The sequence below is a fragment of the Nicotiana tabacum genome, chromosome 6 (assembly GCF_000715075.1).
Source record: "Nicotiana tabacum cultivar K326 chromosome 6, ASM71507v2, whole genome shotgun sequence".
Taxonomy (NCBI): Eukaryota; Viridiplantae; Streptophyta; class Magnoliopsida; order Solanales; family Solanaceae; genus Nicotiana; species Nicotiana tabacum.
The window spans coordinates 204,206,495-204,227,344 of NC_134085.1; positions in this window are offsets into that span (position 1 = coordinate 204,206,495).

Below are 20,850 nucleotides of genomic sequence, written 5' to 3' on the forward strand. Positions count from 1 at the left end.
TCCTGCAGGCCTTCAATGAGGCTTCTGGGAAAAAAATCAATTTCACCAAGTACCTTGACACAATAGAATGCCTCACAAATACCCTATCAATCCAAGCTACTAGATCCTTTGAGAAATACCTAGGATTCTCTATGTTCCATCGGAGACCCACTAGTACTGACTTCCAAATCATACTAGACAATATGCAATCCAAACTGGCTGGATGGAAAACAAATTGTCTAAATATGACTGGAAGAATTATCCTTTCCAAAGCATCCCTCAGTAGCATCTCAAGATATGTCATGCAATACATCAAATTGCCCATCAATACTACCAAACAAATTGATAGAATTCAGAGAAATTTTATCTGGCAACAATTGCAAACAAGAAAAAATGCCCCTGGTTAGCTGAATAAAGTCACTAGGCAGAAGTCTCATGGTTAGCTAGGTTTGTAGAAATCTGAGCTTAAAAATAAAGCCTCCCATGCTGGACTAGCCTAGAGGATCTGCCATATCGCCTCCAGCTTGTGGGCTAGAATCTTGATCTCTAAGTACTGTAATTGGAACCATACCCCCAAGAAACTAAAATTTTCAATGTGGCAATGTATCCTCGAAGGCTTGGATATGTGCAATAAGGCCAGTAGATGGGTTGTCCACAAGGAAAATAGGGTGAGCTTCATCAATGATGCATGGATCTAGAACCAACCAGCAATTAAGGACATAATTGAGGGCTCTTTAACCCCTAATGATATAGCTACCAAAGTGGACACTGTCTATAATTCTGGAAACTGGGATATCTCATCCATCTCTATAGACATCCCTAAGAACATTACTAACTTCATCAAATCAACTTTTACCCCTACTAACTCTGCCAAGGAAGACAGGCTAATATGGGGGTTTACTCCAAATGGGTCTTTTTGTAACGACCCGGCCGGTCGTTTTATGAGTTACAACCCCGTTTACCCTATTTATGCTTCCGTGTGTATTTTCCAGCTGTATTTTATCATATCATGTTGGTTGTATTGTGTTTGGAGTGGTGTTAGAGTGGAATGAGACACATAGTCTCTTATTTGGAAGCTTAAGTTGGAAAAGTCAACCGGATATTGACTTATGTGTAGAAGATCTTGGATGTGAATTCTGATAGTTCGGATAACTTCGTTAGGTGATTTTGGACTTAGGAGCGTATTCAGGATGTAATTTGGAGGTCCGTGGTAGATTTGGGCATGAATTGGTGAAATTAGAAATTTGGTATTTTTCGATCGGTAGTGGAAATCTTGATATCGGGGTCGGAAAAGAATTTCAGAAATAGGAGTAGGTCCATGGTGTTATTTTTAACGAGTGTGCAAAATTTCAGGTCATTCGGACAAGGATCGATAGGTTTTGGCATCGTTTGCGGAATTTGAAAGTTTGGAAATCCTTAGGCTTGAATCCGAGGGTGATTTGATGTTTGATGTTGTTTTGAGTGTTTCGAAGGCTGGAGTAAGTTTTAATGGTGATATGTGACTTATTGGCATGTTTAGTTGAGGTCCCGAGGGCCTCGGGATGGATTTGGGTGGTTGACCGAAGGTTTGGCTTTGAGTTATTGTTGCAGATTTTGCTGCTCCTGTCATTTCCGCACCTGCGGATTAAGGACCGCGGGTACGTGGTGGAGACTGCAGATGCGGAATTTGGCCTTTAGGAGAAGAACTGCAGGTGCGGTGTGTTGGGCGCATCTGCGGGACCGCACGTGCGGTGCCTAGGCACAGATTCGATCCTAGGGACTTTAAGTGAAAACTGCAAGTGCGGTTGATTTGACCGCAGAAGCGGTTTGCAGAAGCGTGAAAGGGAGTCGTAGGTGCGAGATGTCTGGGCAGAAGGTATTTAAAGGAACCCTTCGTGAATTTTGGGTGTTCTTTACAATTTCAACTCGGTTTTGGAGCTTTTGGAGGGTTTTGAAGAGGGATTCAAGGGGAAACTCGTTGAGGTAATGTTTTTGAACCTAAAACTCGATTTTATGATAATTTTCAGTTGATTTAAGCATGCAGTTTGTGGGATTTAAGGGTGAAAATTGGGGGATTAGTACTTGAAATTGGAGAGTTTAAGTTTGGGATTTGAGGGGCCATTTGAGTACCGCTTTTGATGATTTCGGTATGTATAGACTCGGGAGTGAAAGGAGTTTCTAGTATTATGATTTTTGTTGGATTTCGAGACATGGGGTAGGGGGTCGGGTTTGGCCAATTTTGGGATTTTTGAGTTAATTTGATAATTTTCGCATGGGCATTGTTCCGTTACCGTGTATTAATAATGTGATACTGATTTTGGTTAGATTCGGAGCATTTGGAGGCCAAGCCGAGAGACAAGGGCATTGCGGCCTATAGTTTTGTCCGTTTTGAGGTAAGTAATGACTATAAATCTTGTCCTGAGGGTATGAAACCCCGAATATCACATCGTTTCACTACTTTGAGGTGACACACACGCTAGATGACGAGTGTGGGCGCGTGCACCGTTGGGGATTGTGACTCGATCTATCCCGTACGACTATTAGGTCGCATATTTGACTGAAAACTATTTAATAATATTGTGTTTTGGAAAGTATTACTGTGTTTTGGGTTGAATGCCATATTTGACCCTCGTAACAAGTTATTGGGACCCTTAGGGGCTTTTTACTACTATTCCTCACTATTTTGATTTAATATCTGTACTCAGTCATGTTGTGTTCTTACTGATTTCATAATTCAACCTCATATACTCCGTTTTGATATTATAAATGATATTTTGGGCTGACCACCCTCTTTTACTGTAGCCCGAGTGGTTTGAGAGGTTTTAACTGAGTGAAGCCGAGGGCTTGTATTGTGAGGATATCATGGGATCGGGCTGCGCGCCGCAGTATATTGTACTGATTTGTGATATATGAGAGGCCAAGGGCCTGATTTGTTATGCCACGAGATGCCTTGTTATGGCGTTTGGGATGTAGGAGCCCCTCCGGAGTCTAAACACCCCCAGTGAGCACGGGTACCCTGAGTGAGTGATATGATGTTGCCCGAGGGGATGATCTTGATTCATGTTGTGCCCGAGGGGCTGATTACGAGTGACTATGAGGTAGCCCGAGGGGCTGGTTCTGAATAATGTTATGCCCGAGGGGGGGGGGTTATGATACATGTCTTACCCGAGGGGCTATTTATGATTTCCATCGTTTTTACTCTAAACTTCATTGAATCTTTGTTGAACCTGTTAGAAAGACATTTTTCAAAGGATTTTTACTGAAATTGGATTTTTAACAAGAAGATGTAATTTTTATACTATTTTGAAAACACACAGTACTTACTGTGGTGTTATGACGTGGATTATGTATTTTCTTACTGCTCAGTCTTTATTTACTTTTATTACTTACTAAGTTGGGGTACTCACATTATTCCCTGCACCTTGTGTGCAGATCCAGGAGTTACGGATCCTGACAGCGAATGCTGATCTTTCATCCAACGGGTCTTTCGGAGTCGGCAAGGTAGCTGCATGACGTTCACAACATTGCTCTTCTCCCTCTTATCTTCCTTAGACTATTTTTAGTATTTTCCGGACTGTGATAGTCTTCGTTGTATTCAGACCTTAGTAGATGCTCGTGACTTGTGACACCTCGATGTTGGGCTTGTATTTCTTTCCGCACTTGTTATTTAGATGCATATTATGGGATCTTTAATTAATAGCTTAAAACGTCCTTATTTTGAAATATTGGCTTGATTTGGGATTGTGTCGGCTGACCTAGTTTCATGATAGGCGCCATCACGACCGGGTCGGTTTTGGGTTCGTGACAAGTTAGTATGACTTGAAATTTTGCACACACATCCCAAATGACACAACAGAACTACTACAACTCTTGAAATTCCATTTCGGCCCTCGGATCAAAATCTCACTATCGAACCGGACACTTCCAAAATTCAACTTTCGATATTTCAAGCCTAAATTAGCTACGGATCTACAAAACACAATCTGAACACACTCCTAACCCCAAAATCACCCAGTGGAGCTAACAGAACCATCGAAATTCTGTTCCGAGGCTGTCTCCATACTGTTCCGACTATAGTCACTTTTCCAATACTTAAGCATTCATTTAGGGACTAAGTGTCCCAAAACTCTCCGAAACTAAAAACTGAACATACCGGCAAATCAAAATAGCAGAATAAACTTGGGGAAAACAGTTAATAGGGGATCGGGGCGTTAATTCTTAAGACGATCGGCCGGGTCATCACGCAATCCGAGTTTCCAACAAAAGTAGTCTCAATTAAAAAAAAGAAAATTACATAGGTCTCGTGAGTCATGAGAGGGTTTAGTAGAGTTTTGCGGATCGGTACGGAGACATCTTCACTTATCTTCGAGAGGCTGCAGAACCTTTAGGATAAACTTCACATTCTTGAATTCCTGTCGTGCGAATCTATTGATTCTGGTTACTAAACTTCTATTATTCTATTCTCTCACAGATGGTGAGGACACGTGCTACTAGACCGGATGGACGACCACCAGTACCACCAGCTGGGGCCACTAGAGGCCGAGGTCGCGGTCGAGGCCGTGGTAGGGGCAGGAGTGTAGCCCGCACTGCAGCAAATGTAGCACCTACAGATCCACCAGCCGCCCCAGTTCATAATCAGGTCACAAGCAAAGGTTTAAGTTTGGGGGAATTGATAATTTAGGATTTTAACATGTTTTATGCCCCTACTTGCCTATGTTTTGATCATATATTGTTACAAAATAGTCCTAAAAGGCTTACAAGTTGTGCTTGATTGCAGGTTTTATCGACAAAGTGACGAAATGTCAAAGATTGGCTCAAAAAGGAGTGAAACCTGCTCAAGTATCAAAGACCAAGGACCGCACAAAATGGAATGTGGTTGCACTAGGTGGTTCAGAGAGTTGGTGATTCAGGCTAGAAGAAGCGCGGTCGCGGTACACATCTCGCGGTCCGCGGTGAAGGCTCCCCGGCCGCACTACTCTTTTGTGTGGTCCGCGGTCATGAGATTCAGAGAGATGAAGTTTTCAAAGATACAGCCATGCGGTCCATGGTCGTGAGTGCACGGACCGCACCAGCTCCCTCCGCGGCCGCGGTCCATTCTACGCGGTCCGCGAAGTCCAAGTTCAGAGAAGCAAAAGTGAACCCAGTGCGGCCGCGGTCCATTTAATGCGGCCCGCACTGACCCCGCAGGGGTATTTTGTCCAGTTTTTCCAGCCTAGTATAAATAGAACATTTTACCATTTTTAGGTATTAAGATAGATCAGTTGATAGCTGCGCTCGTGAGACCGACTTTTGTAGCCATTTTTGGCACTTTTGCTTTACATTTACAACAGATTCTTATAGATTAATTTTAGCAATTAATTAATATGCTTAGTTCTTCATCTATTTCTTCAATTTCTTTATCTAGCATGAGTAGCTAAACCCACACAACCCTAGTTTGGGTAATTGATGATGTTGTCATCTAATGTGAGATTGACTATGAGTGTTTGTTATTTGGATTGATTTTATGTTTTAATCTAGAATTGGTGGTTGCAAACACTGATTCAAGCCTTGTGGGCTTAATTCTTCTTGAGAAAGAGAATCTATGACCTCCAAATTAACCCAACAAGGAATTGGGATGGACTCATGAGAAATAATAGTCCCAATTAACAGGTTAAACCTCGAGAGAGTAATTACCCTACTTGAACCCTAGTTGTTTGGTCTACTTTGCCTACCTATTTGGTCTCGAGAGAGTCAATTGGGCAAAATCACTCTCTCTACCGAGAGGTGTGTGAGTGGGTAAAATTTTGCAACGGTTATAGTATAAGCCCCAATTATGTCAATCGAACCATAGTAACATCTACTCGTCAATTAGCCACCTAGGAAATGTCACGGCCCTAGTGCCCTTCTTCCCATTAGATACAACTTAGCACTATTCTCGTAGCATAATTTAGAGTTACTCAATAGTTTTATAAAATTAGTTATAATTCGAAAACTCAAAAATGTTTGAAGTGACATTAGGAGTACAAACACATCTCTAGGATAGACAGACAATCCAACTCCACTTCTAGCTCCCTAAGGAAATCGATCCCGACCCTCATATCGGGTAAAAGCTATTGCGACCCGCTCTTCCTACCTTAGTATAGCATCGAGTTGGCTGTAATCACTAACTCAGGCACCGGCTGTGCCTATTATTATTCCAGGCCTTCAAGAGGCCCTAAACCAGATTCTATCATTATGCACTGCCGTGGCTCAGGCAGTCTCAGTTACTACGGTTGCAGTTATTTCTTAGGCCAGGGGAGGCACTCAGACTCCCGCCGCTCACATACCGGAGCAGGTTATACAGGGACTTCAGACACCGGGGCACCTCCAACCCAGCCGGTTGCAGCTGCTCAGGACTATGTAGCTCCTGTTATGCCAGAGGACGAGCAGCGCAGATTGGAGACTCTAGCCTCCGTCATTTAGTGGTGCTGAGGGTGAGGATGCACAGGGTTTCTTGGATAAGTGTCAAAGGATGCTTCGGATCATAGGTATTTTAGAGACCTGTGGGGTCTCATTTACTACTTTCCAGTTCTCCGGGGCTTCACTTAGTTGGTAGGAGGCTTACGAGAGGTGTAGGCCGGTTGGCGCAACGCCCCTTTCTTGGCAGTAGTTCTTGGTTCTCTTTCTGGAGAAGTTTCTACCTGAGTCTTGCCGAGAGAAGCTGCATAGGCAATTCGAGCAGCTTCGTCAAGGCGATAGTTCTATTTCATAGTATGAGATACGATTTTATGAGTTGGCTCGTCATACGGTATGGTTGGTTCCCACAGATCGAGAGAAGATTAGGAGGTTCATAGATGGCCTCGATTTTTAGCTTCGGTTGCTTATGACCAGAGAGAGGGTGTCTGGTGCCACTTTAGATGAGGTTGTTGACATAGCTCGACAGATTGAGATGGTTCATGGTCAGGAGAGGGTTGAGAGGGAGGCCAAGAGGCCTCGTGGTCAGGGTGGATTCAGTGGTGTTCCTTACGGGGGTCAGTTTCAGCACGACAGAGGTCGTCCATTCAGACATGCTTAGTCAGCTCGCCCAGTTTATCGTGGGGCATCATCGGGTCATGGTTCTCATAGTTCTCATCAGGGCCATTCATCACTTAGTGCCCTTCCAGCCCAGAGTTCGTCCCGTGCTCCATCAGTTCAGGGCTCTTCCATGCCAGGTTCTTCTGCTAGTCATCCTGGTGCTAGGGGTTCCCTTCAGTCCCTGTCTCCAGCACTAGGAGGTTGTTATGAGTGTGGAGAGTTGGGGGCATATGTGAGGTAGTGTCCTCATCGTCATAGGGGTCCGCCTCAGTAGAGGAGTCAGCCATCGACTTCAGCACCAGTTACTTCACCACCCACCTACCCAGCTAGAGATGGAGGACAGTCAGTTAAGGGTCGTCCCAAAGGGGGAGGTCGATCAGGTAGTGGTCAGGCCCATTTCTATGCACTCCCAGCCAGACCAGATGTTATTACTTCAGATGCGGTGATTACAAGTATTGTCTTAGTTTGCCACAGAGATGCCTCTGTGCTATTTGATCCTGGTTCCACTTTTTCATATGTTTCATCATATTTTGCTTGTTATTTGGATATGCCCCGTGAGTCTCTTGTTTCATCTATTCGTGTATCTACTCCGGTAGGCGATACTATTATTGTAGACTATGTATATCGATCGTGTGTTGTGGCTATTGGGGGTTTGGAGACCCGAGTGGACCTTCTATTGGATTTTGATGTGATATTAGGCATGGATTGGTTATCTCCGTGTCGTGCTATTTTGGACTGTCATACTAAGACAGTGACATTGGCTACGCCAGGTATGCCACGGATTGAGTGGCAAGGTTCGACTGATTTTGTTCCCAGTAGGGTAATTTCATTTTTGAAGGCTCAACGTATGGTTGGGAAGGATTGTTTTTCTTACTTAGCCTTTGTGAGGGATATCAGTGTAGAGACTCCTAGTATCGAATCTGTTCCAGTAGTGAGGGACTTTCTAGATGTTTTTCCAGCAGACCTGTCAGGCATGCAACCGGATAGGGATATTGACTTTGGTATTGATTTGGTGCCAGTCACTCAACCTATTTCTATTCCACCGTATTGTATGGAACCGGCGGAGTTAAAAGAGTTGAAGGAACATCTTCAGGAGCTCCTCGATAAGGGGTTTATTCGGTCGAGTGTGTCGCCTTGGGGTGCGCCTGTTCTATTTGTGAAGAAGAAGGATGGCACTATGAGGATGTGCATTGATTACATGCAGTTGAACAAAATCACAATCAAGAACAAGTATCCTTTGCCTCGTATTGATGATTTATTTGACTAGCTTCAAGGAGCGAGGTGTTCTCCAAGATTAATCTCAAGTCAGGGTATCACCAGTTGTAGATCAGGGACTCGGATATTCTTAAGACGGCTTTCAGGACTCGATATGGTCATTATGAGTTCCTTGTAATGTCTTTTGGGCTGACCAATACCCCAACAGCGTTCATGCATTTGACAAACAGTGTATTTCAGCCTTATCTCGACTCGTTTGTTATTGTATTCATTGATGATATTTTGGTGTACTCGCGTAGTCAGGAGGAGCACGCTGAGCATTTGAGAGTTGTATTGTAGCGGCTGAGGGAGGAGAAGTTTTATGCAAAGTTCTCCAAGTGTGAGTTTTAGCTCAGTCAGTGGCTTTCTTGAGACACATGGTGTCCAGTGTGGGTATTCTGGTTGATCCGAAGAAGATAGAGGCAGTTCAGAGTTGGCCTAGACTGTTCTCAGCCATAGAGATTTGCAGCTTTCTTGGTTTGGCGGGTTATTACCGTCAGTTCGTTCAGGGATTTTCATCTATTGCATCACCCTTGACCAAACTGACTCAAAAGGGTGGTCCATTCAAGTGGTCGGATGAGTGTGAGGTAAGCTTCCAGAAGCTCAAGACTGCCTTGACCACAACTCCAGTGTTAGTTTTGTCATCAGCTTAAGGTTCATATACAGTATATAGTGATGCTTATAGAGTTGGTATTGAATGTGTGTTAATGCATAAGGGTAGAGTGATTGCTTATGCTTCTCGTCAGTTGAAGCCCCATGAGAAGAACTACCTTGTTTATGATTTGGAATTGACTACCATTGTTCATGCATTGAAGATTTGGAGGCATTATCTCTATGATGTGTCCTGTGAGGTGTTTACCGATCATCGTAGCCTCCAACACTTGTTCAAGCAGAAAGATCTCAATTTGAGGCAGCGGAGATGGTTAGAGCAGCTAAAGGAATATGATATTACTATCTTGTACCATCCGGGGAAGGCCAATGTAGTGGCTGATGCCTTGAGCAGGAAGGCGGTGAGTATGGGCAGTTTGGTGTATATTCTTGTTGGGGAGAGACCTCTTGCAGTTGATGTCCAGACCTTGGCCAATCAATTTGTGATGTTGGATATTTCGGAGCCCAGTCGGATCCTAGCTTGTGTAGTTTCTCGGTTTTTCTTGTTTGATCGCATCAGAGAGATCCAATATGATGATCCCCATTTGCTTGTCCTCAAGGAAAGGGTTCAACACGACGATTCCAGAGATGTGACTATTGGTGATGATGGGGTATTAAGGATGCAGGGCCGGATATGTGTGCCAAATGTAGATGGGCTTCGGGTGTTGATTCTGGAGGAGGTCCATAGCTCGTGGTATTCCATCCATCCGGGTATCACGAAGATGTATCAGGATTTGAGGTAGCACTACTGGTGGAGGAGAATGAAGAAATATATAGTGGGATTTGTAGCTCGGTGTCTCAATTGTCAGCAAGTGAAATATGAGCATCAAAGACCGGGTGGCTTGCTTCAGCAGATAGATATTCCATAGTGGAAGTGGAGCGGATCACCATAGACTTTGTAGTTAGACTCCCATGGACTTTGAGGAAGTTCGATGCTATTTGGGTGATTGTGGATCGGCTGACCAAGTCCGCGCACTTTATTCATATGTGTACTACCTATTCTTCATAGCAGTTTGTAGAGATTTATATCCGAGAGATTGTTCGCCTGCATTGTGTCCCAACTTCTATCATTTCAGATAGGGATACTCAGTTTACATCGCAGTTTTGGAGATCCATGCAAAGAGAGTTGGGTACTCAGGTTGAGTTGAGCATAACTTTTCACCCTCAAACGGACAGACAGCCTGAATGTACTATTTAGATATTGGAGTACATGTTGCGCGCTTGTTTCATTGATTTTGGGGGTTCATGGGATCAGTTTCTACCGCTCGCGGAGTTTGCATATAATAACAGTTATTAGTCGAGGATTCAATTAGCTCTATATGAAGCTTTATACAGGAGGCGATGTAGATCTCTAGTAGGGTGGTTTAAGCCGGGCGAGGCCAGGCTTTTGGGTACAGACTTGGTACAGGATGCTTTGGACAAGGTGAAAGTGATTCAGGAGCGGCTTCGTACACCGCAGTCAAGACATAAGAGTTATGCTGACACGAAGGTTCGAGATGTGACTTACATGGTTGAGGAGAAGGTTCTACTGAAGGTTTCACCCATGAAGGGTGTTATGAGATTTGGAAAGAAGGGTAAATTGAGTCCTCGGTCATTGGGCTTTTTTTGAGGTGCTTCGGAGGATTGGGGAGGTGGCTTATAACTTGGCTTTGCCACCTAGCTTATTGAGTGTACATCTGGTATTTCATGTTTCTATGCTCTGGAAGTATATTGGCGATCCGTCTCATGTTTTGGATTTCAGCACGGTTCAGTTAGACAGTTATTTGATTATGATGTGGAGCCAATAGCAATTTAGAGCGGCATGTCCGAAAGTTGAGATCAAAGGATATAGCTTCAGTGAAGGTGCAGTGGAGAGGTAGGCTAGTAGAGGAGGCCACCTGGGAGACCGAGCGGGAGATGCGAAGCAGATATCCACACCTGTTTGAGGCTTCAGCTATGTTTCTTGACTCATTCGAGGACAAACGTTTGTTTAAGAGGGGGATGATATAACAACCCGGCTAGTTGTTTCATGAGTTACAACTCCATTTCCCCCATTCTGCTTCCTTATGTATTGTCCAGCTGTATTTCATCATATTGTGTTGGTTGTGTTGTGTTTAGAGTGGTCTTAGAGTGGAATGAGACACATAGTCTCTTATTTGGAAGCTTAAGTTGAAAAAGTCAACAGGATGTTGACTTGTGTGTAGAAGATCTCGGCTGTAAATTCTGATGGTTCAGATAGATTCATTAGGTGATTTTGGACTTAGGAGTGTGTTCGGAATGTAATTTGGAGGTCTGTGGTAGATTTAGGCTTGAATTGGCGAAATTGGAAATTTGGCATTTTTCGCTCGGCAGTGGAAATCTTGATATCAGGGTCAAAATGGAATTCCAAAAATTGGAGTAGGTCTGTGGTGTCATTTGTGATGTGTGTACAAAATTTCAGGTCATTCGGACGAGGTTCGATAGGTTTTGTCATCCTTTGCGGAATTCAGAAGTTTGGAAATCCTTAGGCTTGAATTCGAGGGTGATTTGATGTTTGATGTTGTTTTGAGTGTTTCGAAGGCTGGAGTAAGTTTGAATGGTGATATCTGATTTATTGGCATGTTTGGTTGAGGCCCCGAGGGCCTTGGGATGGATTTGGGTGGTTGACCGAAGGTTTGGCTTTTTGAGTTATTGTTGCAGATTTTGCTGCTTCTGTCATTTCCGCACCTGCGGATTGGGGATCGCAGGTGCGAGGTCGCAGGTGCGTGGTGGAGACTGCAGATGCGGAATTTGGACTTCAGGAGAAGAACCGCAAGTGCGGTGTGTTGGTCGCATTTGCGGGACCGCACGTGCGGTGCCTGGGCGCAGATTTAATCCTAGGGACTTTAAGTGAAAACTGCAGTTGCGGTTGATTTGACCGCAGAAGCGGTTGATTTGACCGCAGAAGCGGTTCGCAGAAGCGTGAAAGGGAGCCTCAGGTGCAAGATACCTGGGCAGAAGGTATTTAAAGGAACTCTTCGCGAATTTTGGGTGTTCTTCACAATTTCAACTCGGTTTTGGGAGCTTTTGGAGAGTTTTGAATAGGGATTCAAGGGGAAACTCGTTGAGGTAATGTTTTTGAATCTAAAACTCGATTCTATGGTGATTTTCAGTTGATTTAAGCATGCAACTTGTAGGATTTAAGGGTGAAAATTGGGGGATTAGGACTTGAAATTGGAGAGTTTAAGTTGGGAATTTGAGGGGCCATTTGAGTACCGATTTTGATGATTTCGGTATGTATAGACTCGGGAATGAAAGGAGTTTCTAGTTTTATGATTTTTGTTGGATTCCAATACGTGGGGCCGGGGTCGGGTTTGGCCAATTTCGGGATTTTTGAGTTAATTTGATAATTTTTGCATAAGCTTTGTTTCTTTAGCATGTATTAATGATGTGATACTGATTTTGGTTAGATTCAGAGCATTTGGAGGCCGAGCCGAGAGGCAAGGTCATCGGGGGCTAGAGTTTTGTCTGGTTTGAGGTAAGTAATGACTGTAAATCTTGTCATGAGGGTATGAAACCCCAAATTTATCATCGTTTCACTACTTTGAGGTGACGCACACGCTAGATTATGAGCGTGGGGGCGTGCATCGTTGGGGATTGTGACTCGGTCCGTCCCGTACGACTATTAGGTCGCATATTTGACTGAAAACTATTTAATACTATTGTGTTTTGGAAAGTATTACTATGTTTTGGGCTGAATGCCATATTTGGCCCTCGTGCCAAGCTGTTGGGACCTTTAGGGGCTTTTTACTACTATTCCTCACTGTTTTGATTTAATATTTGTACTCAGTCATGCTGTGTTTTTACTGATTTCATAATTCAGCCTCATTTAATCCATTTTGATATTTTAAATGATATTTTGGGCTGAGCACCCCGTTTTACTATAGCCCGAGTGGCTTGAGAGGTTTCTGACTGAGTGAAGCCGAGGGCCTGTATTGTGAGGATATCATGGGATCGGGTTGCGCACCGCAGCATATTGTACTAATTTGTGATATATGAGAGGCCGAGAGCTTGATTTGTTATGCCACGAGATGGCTTGTTATAGCGCTTGGGTTGTAGGAGCCCCTCCGGAGTCTGAACACCCCTAGTGAGCGCGGGTACCCTGAGTGAGTGATATGATGTTTCCCGAGGGGATGATCTTGATTCATGTTGTGCCTGAGGGGCTGATTACAAGTGACTGTGAGGTAGCCCGAAGGGCTGGTTCTGATTGGTGTTATGCCCAATAGGGGATTTCTGATACATGTCTTGCCCGAGGGTCTATTTATGATTTCCATCATTTTTACTCTAAAACTTCGTTGATTCTTTGTTGAACCTGTTAGAAAGACATTTTTCAAAGGATTTTTACTGAAATTGGATTTTTAACAAGAAGATTTGAATTATATACAGTTTTGAAAACACACACTGTACTTACTGTGGTGTTATGACGTGGATTATGCATTTTTTTTACAGTTCAGTCTTTATTTACTTTTATTACTTACTGAGTTGGCGTACTCACATTACTCCATGCACCTTGTGTGCAGATCCAGGAGTTGCGGATCGTGACAGCGAGCGCTGATCTTTCATCTAGCGGGTCTTTCGGAGTTGGCAAGGTAGGCGCATGGCGTTCACAGGCTTGCTCTTCTCCCTCTTATCTTCCTTAGACTGTTTTTAGTATTTTCCGGACTGTGATAGTCTTCATTGTATTTAGACGTTAGTAGATACTCGTGACTTGTTATATCCCGATGTCGGGCTTGTGTTTCTTTTTGTACTTGTTATTTAGATGCATGTTATGAGATCTTTTTAATTAATAGCTTAAAACGTCCTTATTTTAAAATATTGGCTTGATTTGGTATTGTGTCGGCTGACCTAGTTTTATGATAGGCGCCATCACGACCGGATCGATTTTGGGGTTGTGACACTTTCACCACTAAATCAGCCTATACCTTCCTTGGCAACAATAAAGAGATTTTATTGAAAGAGAGGGAAGGTAACTTCAATTGGATATGGAAGTTAAAAGTTCCTGACAAAATCAAAAACTTTATCTGGCTACTTGCCCAAGATAGGTTGCCTACTGGAGCCTTCCTGCACAAAATTGGGGTTAATTACAATCCTCAATGCTGTTTTTGCTCAGCATGTCCTAAATTCAGTAACCACATCTTCTTTGACCTCCCCAATGCAAACCACTTCTGGCATGAAATACTAGCCAAGGGATGTATGGAAAGTTAGTAATTGAATCCCATATTCTCAGCTCAGCTCTGGCCAATAACTTGGAACAAGCTAAAGAAGCTTTCTTTTAACAATTTTATCCATGGGAAACGCAACCTTCCTTTTTTGCTTCTGGCACATCTGGCTAGCAAGAAGCCATAACCATTTTAATAATAAAAGAGATAACATCTCAGCAAATAACACCATCTTCAAATCAGCAGAATACTATATGTTGGCACAAAAAGGTGCAAATAGGAGGTCATTCCATACCAGAGTTAAATGGGAATTCTCCCAGGAGTGGGCACTATAAACTCAACATGGATGGGGATGCCAAGGGCAACCCAGGCATTGGGGGAATTGGTGAAGTATTCAGGAATCATAGTGAGGATTGGATTATGGGGTATATCGAAAATATACCATATACTACATACCACCAACACCATGGCAGAACTAAAATCACTGCTAAAGGGCCTCCAAATTGCAGAACAATATAGTCGGGTTCCTCTAGACATAGCTACAGATTTGGCTGAAGTAATAAAAATACTACTCACCAGAAATACAACTTACGATCCTATGATTTGTGAATACAGGTTATTGATGCAAAGGATGGACAAGGTGGTGGTGAGACACAGCTACAGGGAACAAAATAGGGTGGCTGATGCACTGGCAAAGGAGATAGCAAATTCAAGTTTTTTGAGTAGAACTACCATGTTAGCAGTTCCTCTGATGTTTGCAAATGATGTATTTGGGCATACATCCTAGGAACTGAAGTAGTTTAGAATTTTTAGGCATGTAATATTGATACAATTGAACAAAATATGACCGTTTTAGGGGAGCTGCAGTACCCCAATTTAGATAGTACTCTGCAATGTAATACCTAGTTTCTTATATATATATTTCCCTTTGCCCAAAAGATATATATATCTCCCATAAAAAAGAACCTTTATTTGTACTTAAGACTTTTTAGATCTTTATAATTGGAGCAAGGGTAGATTTTTTTAAAAATTTTATTTTATAATTTGCTACAACCCATTTTAATTGTTTTTTATCTCAATATATAAAACTACTCCAGATTAATTGTAACTTTAAGAATTCAAGATTAAAATTGTTAATTATTTCCAATTATAACCTTAATATTTTAAAAGTATTATTTTTTTAATACCATTCAATTCTCAAAAAAAAATTAATAGGGAGTAACTTAATAAATTATACCTTGTATTCAGGGTCGGCTGGAGCCTAAGGCCACTAAGGCAATGACCTTAGGCCCCCAAAATATTTAGGGTCCCAAAATCTATAAATTATAGGAAATACTACGCGGCACAGCAAACATATATATAGTATTTACTATTTGTAGTTATACTTTCAGAAAATTACCATTCATAGCAATATTTCAATTTTATAGCAAATCCACCAAATAAGAGATGAATTGTTTTGAATTTAAACGAGAGAGCAACAAGATTTTGTAGCTTAGTTGGTTAGAGTACTAACTTACTAAGCGGAGGTTTTGAGTTCGACTCTCAATGAAAGCATTTTATTTTTTTGTATTACGGTATTCGTACCGACTGTATTCGACAAATAAAATTGATACAGGTTGTATCCGTTGTATACACCCCTGTATCTTCTGTAATACGAACGAATAAACCCATGTATCTTCTGTAATACGAACGAATACAGTCGATACAAATACAATATATACAAGTTATATATTGTATTTGTATTCGTTGCGCGAACGTATACAGTTGATACATGTTGTATTCGTTGTGCGAACAAATATATGTAACAATTAAATAGTAGCTACGTATGGTAATTAGGCAAACTATAGTTACGTAGCTCTAAAGTGTAGTGCTTTATGAAAGTTCTTCTAAATTATATATATAAAATTTACTAATTATGTGCCACTGATAGAATTTTAAAATTATTTGGCTGAAATAGTTATAGCTTAAAGTTTTATACATTTTAAATTGTAGTTACTAGTTGTTTCATGTCTTTAATTCGTCCCAACTTAAATCGATCTTCTTACAATGTTAGTTAGAACAATTTTTCTTAATTTTTTGAGTGCATTTGTAAATATTTTTCAAGCTACTTTGATAAGTAACTATTAAATTACCAACAAGATTGTGGTGGATTGATAAGTACTCCTACATCATTAACCTGCAGAGATCTCGGGTTCGAGCCCTGGTATGGAGTCGTCTTTGTTAGGGAGCGCTTTACCCCTCAATGTGGGACTTCTCGGCGCGAATCCGGATGTATCGCGGTCCCAATACGGGTACCGGACATCGAGTAAAAAATAATTAAAATTTGTCCTTAACATTGAATGACTCTTGAAACATAGTAGTTACTACAATATTATTTGTTTCAACTTATATTTAGAATTAAAAATACTAAGAGAAACTATATAAGTAGAAAAATATTCTAATTGGCAAACTCAATCAGGTAGAAAGTATTAATTCATTTACCGTTAATAATTTTTATATCAGTTACCTCGGTTAAAAAAGTTTTTCAAAATTAAATTAATAAAGTTCAACATGATAACATAAGAGAGATAAAATAAATTGGTTAGACATTGACAAGAATTAAAACTGATTATAAATTCTTTAATTTCAATAAATTATAAGAGTAACAAAAATAATTAAAAAAATTTAAGGCCTCACTTTTTAATTTCACCTTAGCCCCATTTTATGTCGAGCCGCTTGTATTTATTATTTTTGTAATGGGTTTAAAAAAAGTTAAAGCAGCAATTAAAATTGCGCGGAGGAAGTACTTATTTTCACAAATTAACCAATAGTACTAATTTTGGATTTAACGTTAAACGTTACTTGACCACATGCATTCATCGGTTGCACTATTAAGTATCATGGGACAAGTGCTCGCTTCCTGCATGGCTGCAAACATGTGTCGAAATATCTTTAGTCAAACTAAGGCTTGTCGTTAAGTTTCAGGTGAATATCAAAGACTTTTTAATTAATGTCACCTCATCCTCATTAACTCTAATTCATATCCAATCATCAATTTATTCTCCAGAAATAATTAATACTAAACAAGTAATCATTTTTAATAAGCAAACTCCTCAGTCTTTAATTATAGGAGTGATTTTGAGGGAAAAAATTTTGGACAAAGATTTCGAATTCTCCAGAAATGGTTTTCTATTGGGCTCAGTAATGGAGTAATAACTTTCACGACAAATAGATAAATAAAGAAATAAACCATTTTTCACTTTCAAGCATTTATAACATTTGTGAATTTGTTGACGTAGGCAAAGGTCAACGATGACATAGTTGATATTTTGTCTTATGTGATGCAGTCTGGTTAAAATTAAGAAAAATTCTCACCAATACCAATATACCATTCCTTATAGTTTTGCAGCGCATAATTTAATTTTCTAAATTAAAAAAAAAATGCTAGAAGAGGGAACTGTGAAAACGAAGAGAGGGAAAAAAAGAGGGAGAACTTTTTAAATTTTCATTTTTGAGAAAAAATAAAGTGGAGATAACTATTGTAATAACACTAATGACGTGTCATTGACTCACTAGTTTTCATTATTTCTTACACAAAGATAAAGATAATAAACAAAAGTAGTGGCATATTAATTGCTCAAAGGCTAGTGACTAATTCTTTCACATAGAATTTTGAAATTGAAAACTAAAAATTAGCTCCAATCCCTTTTGTTTAAACTGATGTCTGAACTGAAGTCTTTTTCTTTTTAAATTTAAAACAAATTTAACTTCCTCGATGCCTTTTTTATTCAATTGATGTCTGAATACTGAAGTCTAACATTTGACTTTTGTAAGTCGAAAATTAAGTCAATAAATTTAAAAAGCAGAAATGTTAAGTAAGTATAATTTCAATATTATCATTCAAATTGATAACAATATTTAATCTATTGACAAGAAAGCAAAAACATGTTAGTCAAATTACAAGGTGGTTCTGCAAAATGATGTCTATAAAGTTATACTGTAGAGCAAATTTAATATTAAATAAAATTTAAAAACTTAATATAATACGAAAGACATCATGGTGAAGGAGAACATAACATAAACGTTTCATTTTTATAATAAATACTTTGGTTGATATAATTCAAATATATTGTTAGCAAAACTTTTAATTGTACTAATAGCATAGTTTTTTTTATGACGCTTAATGTGTTAAGTAATTTATTGTTAACATTATCAAACACGTCTTAGAATTTATATTGTATTTAAATATTGACCCGAATTCGATATTTACTTTGAAAGAATTATTAAGAGAAGATTTAAATTGCTCCCTTTTTGTTTCAATTTTGTTATCCACTTTAATAATTTAGTTTGAAAATTTATTAAGAGATGATTTGAAACTAGAGTTGTTTAATTAATATTTTTGTACAAGTGAGACCATATTTTTATTTTACACTAGGTTGTTGTTGTTATAGTAGAAGGGACAAAATTATAATGAAAAAGTCACAGTGAAGCTCTTAATTGGTATTTAGGAATGACATCTGGCATTATTTTGGTGGGTTTTAAAAGGGAACTTTCTTTTCTTTCCTCGATAATATAATGTCCTTTAAAAGGCTTGCTTAAAGGGAAACAAAAAAAAGAATTAGCAAAGAATAAAAGATTAAGTAACCAAGAGGAGGAAAATCTAAAGAAAAATAATAATAATAATAATAATAATAATAATAATAATAATAATAATAATAATAATAATAATAATAATAATAATAATAACAATAACAACAATAATAATAATAATAATAATAGATGTTTAAGATTGAGTCATAGTAATAGTTGTTATAATAATAATAATAATAATAATAATAATAATAATAAACATATTGTAAATCGCGGGTGCATTTTGGATGGTCTAGTGTGGACGCATGAGATTGCATGGTCGTCTTAGTCAAAATAGATATAGGTCTGGTCATTGCAATGGCTGTTTATTTGCACATATATGATATTGAACAAGAATTTTAGTAACATTTCAAAGTGGAAATTCAGCAAATTAATTTTTGTAGCGAGTTCAACAATTTGAATTATGAATTTTCTTAAATCTTTTAACATAACGGGAACCACATTGAGCGGAAACTTAGTTACGACTTTACCATTCATTATACGTAGTGCAAGATTCGTTTCTTAACCAAGGATCTTCCTGTATTCTTTCTTATTATTTTTCTATTTACGGGCCGAGCACTCTCCCAAATACCTATCAACGAGCACTAGAAATGTTCATACACGCGCTCTCTCTCTCTCTATATATATAAAAATAAATAAATAAATAAAAATAATAAAAACAAACAAAAGAGTTTGTAATATCCTTGAGCCAGGGACGGCCCGACTAATTTTGTGGCCTAAAGTCAAACTTTATAAGGGGCCTTAATTTTAAAGAAAACTATTATTTATTTGAAGTCTTTTTTTTAATAGCTTTTCTTAGATACAAAGTTATTAATAATTTTCTTAAAATCAATAACTCTTAATAAGTATTTCTCAATTGATAATATAGCTAATCCATTTAACCTTTCTTGTGACATTGTTGATCTTAGGTAAGATTTTATCTATTTTAATTTTGAAAACTTCTTTGCGCTGAAACAACTGTAACATGAATTATTAACATTATTCCATAAGCAATTTAGGCATTTGAAAAAGAATTAAATCTTTTATTTGATTACGTATATCAATTAAACTGCTATCTTCTAATTGTACTATTTTTCTTAATATTTTTAATTTAGAAAAAAAAAATCTAAAACATCTATATCGAATTGATTATTATGCTTTAAGGAATATTCAAGATTAAGGCAATATTTTTTTAAATTTCCAACATCTAGTAATAGAAAACCAAAAATATTTTTATATTCTTCGAATTGTTCAAATCTATTTTGTAGTGAAAAAATATCCTTGTTTATTATATATAAAAGTAATCAACTCTAAAGGACTCTTCGATAGATTTTGAGATTTTATTATCAACATTCGCATCAAATTATTTCTCCCTATATATCACATATTTTATACGAAATTAGGGTTCGATATTTATTTTCCTTGGTAGAAATCATAACAGTTGCAAATCCTTCTTCTCTATATTTATTATAAATAAAGAAATCAAACATTTTTAATTTACAAAACATTTTTTAGAACTTATACATAGTCTATTAGGTGTAATAAAAAATGGGACCCCCACAAATATGGGGCCTAAAGCGGTTGCTTTACTTGCTTTATGGAAAGACCGCTCCGGCCTTGAGCGCGCGAGGTCCACTTCTGCTTCTTGCTTGAGTTCTAATTAATTATATAATAACTATTGGAATAAAAGAGTAGTGACAGGTGAGCAAGTGTCAACAGTTAAGTGAAAAATAAGGTCAACAATAAAAACAAAATTATAACAAATAAACTCGAGTCTTTTACATAGAGATCAATGAGCCACAAACTGATATTAATTAGTAGCTAACTTTCTCATTAATTACACGTTTGTTTGTGTCTATTTTAAAACTGAATACTGTGTGCTGCTTAGGAAGTAGCTCTTAATTGCATTTCTTGGCATTATCTATTGATAAACTCTGATCTTTGCCATAGCGATTTAACAGTGAAAACTACTGTATACAATTGTAATTTTATTCTAAATCAAATTAAGGATATTTCCACTATCACTGATAATAATAATTTTCAACTTGGTAGAGATAAATGTCACTAATATCATTTTAACACCTGAGTATTTTATACACATCGTTTTTTCACCATTAAGGTTTATGCTTCGTGAATTTTATTTGTAAAAAATTATTTATCTTAAATTAGTATAAAGTGCGCAAATCTACAAATT